The sequence below is a fragment of the Papaver somniferum genome, chromosome 9, assembly GCF_003573695.1.
Source record: "Papaver somniferum cultivar HN1 chromosome 9, ASM357369v1, whole genome shotgun sequence".
Classification (NCBI taxonomy): Eukaryota; Viridiplantae; Streptophyta; class Magnoliopsida; order Ranunculales; family Papaveraceae; genus Papaver; species Papaver somniferum.
This window is the reverse complement of record NC_039366.1, coordinates 17,911,068-17,916,821: the sequence shown is the minus strand read 5'-3', so window position 1 is coordinate 17,916,821 and position 5,754 is coordinate 17,911,068. Positions and strand designations below refer to the sequence as shown.

The following is a 5,754-nucleotide window of genomic DNA, read 5'->3' as shown; positions in this document are numbered from 1 at the left end:
TGAGTGTATTTGTGTTGCACCGCGTTTTTAATTGAATTTTGGGTTCGATCCATGAGTACGTATGTGTAATACTGAAATATCTTCTTTGATTCAGTTATATTCAGTATTTTGCCACTGTTTTGGGTTCGATCCTTGAGTAAGTATGTGTAATACTGAAATATGTGCTTTGATTCGATTATATTCAGAATTTTGCCACTTTTTTTGGGTTTGATCCATGAGTACGTATGTGTAATACTGAAATATGTTCTTTGATTCGGTTATATTCAGAGTTTTTCCACTATTTTGGGGTTCGATCCATGAGTACGTATGTGTAATACTATCATTTTTTTTAAAGATTTTCGTATCGATTCTTTTGGAATACAGTAAAAATTAGTCTAGGATGAAGAATTTGTATGTCCCAGGATATTTTTTCTGCACTTTTTATTAGCTTCTTAAAGTTACTAAATGCATTTGTGGTTGACATTTAGATTTGGGTTAGAAAAATATGAAATCCTTAGATGATTATTAAAATTGTGGCTTCCAGAATTTGAAGAACATGACTACAGAAAGATTGGTAGGAAATCAACCGAAAGGTTAGTAGACTAAGAATTTAACTTTTCAGTACAACGTATATGTACTGGTGCCTACTGTAAAAATCAGCCTAGTACAATGAAATTGTTATTGAGTCGCAAATATTAATGTTTTCTTTTTATTGTATACGATTTGCATAATGTCATTTATCAACTTGTGCAGTAGATAAGCGTATTAAATGGTTGATATAGAATCATTGAAATGTTTTTAGGAACACAATCAAGTCATGTTCTGGAAGGGGTCATATGTTTGGTTACAAATAAATCCTAGTGAGTATACGCTGCACTACAGAAAAATCACAGTATATATATGCTACACTGCTGAAAAATCAGTACATAAAAACCGCACTACAGAGAAAATTGCACTGCATAAACTCTGTACTGTTTTATTTCTCAATTTTCTTGTATGCTTTTCAATATATGATTATTGACTATGGTTTTTAAGTAAGTTTATCAGATGCAGAAGTTGTTAAATTTTACTCGCCCAATGTTTTGTGTAATGCAGGTGAATATGGATAAACTCATGAAAATGGATGGTGCAGTGCGCAATGGAGAAAAGGTATTGTACAGAGTTTATTGGGTTATGCTAAATTTATGTTTTTCACTTTCTTATACCTCATGCCTTTTTTTTTCTACTCTCTCTCTCGATCGAGTTGTTATATGTTACATGGTCATCTTATGCCTATGACACTAAAAGCAAAACTTATTTTGCATGTTAATCGAAACAAGAGAAGTTGGCCTCTACATAATATTTGTCCTTTATGCAATGATGAGGAGGAATATATGGAACATCCTTTCCGCAGCGTGGCAAGAACTAAAACCAAAGATCTCAAATCAGACTGAAATAAGATTTTACTAAAATAAGATTTAAGGGGCGTCTAATCCACTGAGAATATGAGTGAAGCCAATATATATTGACAGTTGTGGATAAAAGAATAATCATTTTAGCATTATGCATAAGTTTTGGATGCAATTAGTTAAATTTTTGAACGCAATATCTATTAAGATGCTTATAATCCGCTAAAAATATGAGTGTAGCCAATTTGTACTGACAGGTGTGGAAGGAGAATTGCCTTTTTAAAATTATGAATACGTTTAGTTTTCATTTCTTTAGTAGATGAAATATTTTGTTTCCCCTTCAATAATGCTCTGGTATTACTTGTTGTCCAAGGAACATCACTGATGCTGCTAAACAAGTTAAGATGGGGTTTTGGGAAGAGCACTGGGTATTACTACAGGTTCACCTGTGAAAATTATGGAGAACGGTCTTAAATACGTGGAGTGCATGAAAGTATTTTTTGTCAAATTTTTTCTTCAGTGTAGCCATTATGCACACTTTTCTCAGTATGTATCAGATGTACTCTATTTTTACTGTGTATTTGAGAGTTTTGTCAGTATATATCATATGTACTCATTTTTTGTATTTGAAATTTTTCTCAACATACATCAGATCTACCCATTTCTTGAATGTCTATTTAAAGTAGTAGAAAATTTGTATTTAGGCAAAAACACTTGATAGATTTTGCTTAAGTATGTGTAATTTTTTTCAGTGTAGCTACTATGCACTTACTTTTCATTGTATTACTTAAATTAGTATTGTTCATTGTATTGCTTATGGTACACTAGTAATCAAAATATAGATCAAAGGTCCAAGTTTAAAAAAAAAAAAAAAAAGAATAGAACACAGACAAACAAAAGAAAAAATAAACATAGAGCTAGATCTTCCACTCCAATGCTACAAACACCAAGACCACCACCGTCATTACTAAACTATGGCTCCCAGCACCACTACATGTTGCATCATATTGTAAAAATTAGTTTCATGTCAAAATAAGTAGTAATGTAGTTAGACCCGATCTATGTAACTTACTACTGGAATTCGTGACAACCTTACCTGCAAAATTAACTAGTTTTGTTTCAGTATAACATTTATGTATTGAAATCATAGTGTCTAAATCACACACAATTATATATGTAAGCATATACATGGGATTTTTACCAGTATGAGTTTTATGTACTGGAAAACTATAGTGCTTAACACAGACAATCATATATGTAAGCATAAACATGGGTTTTAGATACCAGGAATGTTTCTAATAGCTTTCGCAATGTTAGATACTTCGGTACCGTAAACAATTAAATAACCTTTCTTCCATATATAGTGTTTGTTTCTCATTTTACCTTTCCCTGGCCTAATTTTCTCGCTATCCTTCACCATTTCGACGTCGATACATGCACCAAATTACTTCAAAACCTTTATAGCAGCATTATTTTTCTCAACGCCTTTGATTGAATCATATATGTAAGCGTACAAAATTATAAATAAAAGCATAAACATAGTTTGTTTTTTATCAGTATGAGAGATATGTACTCAAACTCATGTTGTCTAACAGACATACACTCATAAATGAAAGCATAAACAAGGTTGTTTAATCAGTATGCGAATTATGTAATGAAAATTTATAAGGTTGTTTAATCAATATGAGAATTATGTAATGGGTTAAGTAAAAATTTATAAACTTTGAGTAGAAATTTATAAGGTTGTTTAATCTCATATGGAACTCACCATAGTAAAGATCCAGCTTTCTGTCTAAAGGAAAGCTCTCATACAGACGTTTAAAAGATTCAATATGTATAGTCGACTCTATGTCACGACGCTCCACATTGTTTCTTCTTGTCATCTCAAAAGTCTTAGTGTTGTTGTCATTATAAAGAACCACACAGAGATCGTCATAAATGGCTACCCGTACAAACTCCTCAGCAAACTCATCCTCTTCGGTTATTTCCACCAATAAACTATGCATCCAAACGATCTCGTCCAGTGACACAAACTGGTCAGGCAAATCCGCAACCTCATAGTACTCCTGCGCAGCCTGGGGATCTGTAAGGGCAACATCTCGGCGCCATCATCAGTTTTGAACTGCAAGAGAAGACAAGAATATCATAAGCACTGCAATATATCACAAAGAAATTCTTTTAGTTTTGAACTGCGATAAGCGAACGTAAAACACATCCCACTTGACAATCTAATAACTTTGTTTAGTTATACAGGAACCCTTCTCATATCAAATTATGTCCGAGCAATATAAACAAGGCTGTGACCGTGCCTGACAACTGCTGGACACTGATGCAGAATTCTCACCCCTAACTTGTTGCAAGCTCACAAATATGTTTAAAAGCTAGGGAATTACTGCAGAAACCTATTCTAAAGTCTGGGAAGAACCTTGATTAAAACAAACAAAAAGAACACGACAGTGGGATTTCATTGCTAAAAGTTCAGACATGAGATTCTTGAAACTAAATCACTCACGTATAGTAGGCGGCCATACACAGAAGTGACCTACAATGATTCAGCAACCCTACAAAGAAACCTGTTCAAACATCTTCCACAAACCACACACAACAAAAGAACAGACACTCGCGCCACTCTACCATGAAGTCCTGACAAAAATAAAATACTAAATTCAAAACCTATCCTGCCAGACTTGGGTGTCCTTGTTAATCTGAAAGGCGACAGTGAACCCTAGTACACCAAATCAAATTTACTTTTGCCCATAATGTCATATATAGAAACACTGGCGGTAGAAAAATATAGTGACTGGATTTTCACCATTTCAGAATGCAGGTAATATAAGAAGTTAAACTTCCTTTTAAACATCAATCAATGTCAGTTTCACACGTTACATAACAAAAAAAGTATGAAAGATTACACTGCAAACAGAGGCTGATAATATTTTTTGCTAAGTCAGTCAAGGTATGAGCAGGAAGGCTCAAACTAGATGCATTGAACTGACTGCCAAAATCACCAGGAACAAATGTATAAAAACAATACACCCCAAATTATAACTCTGCAGAATCAATTCACACAGGTAAACCCAAAGTCATAACTGAGAATTCCGCAACCAATAATCTAACTGGTAATTTTTAGGAACAAAAGATCAAAAGCGAAGAGACAATCTAACTGCAGATTCCTAACGCGTAGAGAACAGACTCAATAGCAGTAACCATTAGCACATAAAATTCAGAAGGACTAAGATCATTTAATTATGCAGAGAGGTTACCCATTTGAAGAACGATAGATGAGGTATCCCGAATTACAGGCAGATGTAGATTTTCTTATCTCGTTGTTGTGCATTTTGGTTGACAACCCCTGACAAGGCTCTGCTAAGCTCTTCACCTTCCAAACCAAAGTCAGCATTTTCTCCTCGTAATCTGAAGTCCTCTAAAAGGTTAGTGGAATACAATTCCACTTGCAATGTAGTTGATAGAGGTGTGGCTGCTTCAGTCTTGATAACAACTACTGCCCTTCCATTATATATTTGAAATCTATAGTGAGAAGGGAAACAGTCAAATCTGTCTTGTAATTTCCTCAATATGGGAAGAGCCTCGTCCTTGACATCGCCGCTCCACTTCTGATTTACTGTTCAACAGGGTAACAAACAAATTGGTTTCAGAAAGGTAGTGTCGAAGTCATGTGGATCATTAAAACAGATAAACAACATAAAGAAGGTTTCTACTCAAAGTTTGAAACATAACAAAAAGGCACTGTTATGTTAAAAGTTTATAAGACGGAAACTAGAAGATAAAGTCTAGATAAAATCACTATTTTTGTAACAGAAAGACAGGCAGAAAATCAAACATCACCTTTGTTATCCTTATTAGGTTCCTCAAATCTGTATCGGACTCTCGCAATAAGGTCACCACCACTAATCCTCATCTCTTCTACAAACTCCCTACCATCTACCAAAACCACATATTTGAAAAAAAATGTTAAAATTATAAACTTGATTTTAGAAGTGTCTAGAATTATCTAGGCCCAACTAGTCTATTGTAGATTAGTCCACAATACTCTAGCCCATCTAGAGGCTTCATGGCTATAAGGGCCCAAGCTTACTAGAATATTCATGAATGTACAAAAGGTTCTAAACTATCTAGAAATATCTAGCACATGTTATAGTTAGTTGGGATAGATATTTCTCTAGGGAGTTCTAGAGAATTCTTAGGTTGGCTATAAATAGGGAGGTAGTGCAACCAAGTGAAGGTGTAATTGAGTGAAAAACAAAGTTAGTGGTAAGGTGAGAATTAAAGGGAGTGTATGTAAGAGGTAAGGTCTTGTACCACCAAACAAAGTTTTGAGAGCAATAAAATTTCATTTCTCTTAAACCACAGTTGAGTGTCTGTGAAC

General features: G+C 34.2%; 1 long non-coding RNA gene across 1 annotated transcript; it reads right to left on the bottom strand.

The window, feature by feature from the left end:
• Positions 1-3,079: 3,079 nt before the first annotated feature.
• Positions 3,080-5,307, bottom strand: LOC113308735. The gene is made up of 3 exons (XR_003340030.1): positions 5,214-5,307; positions 4,631-4,989; positions 3,080-3,489 (listed from the first exon to the last, which is right to left on the bottom strand). It is a non-coding gene; the product is annotated as an uncharacterized LOC113308735 (long non-coding RNA).
• Between the last annotated feature and the right edge of the window lie 447 nt (positions 5,308-5,754).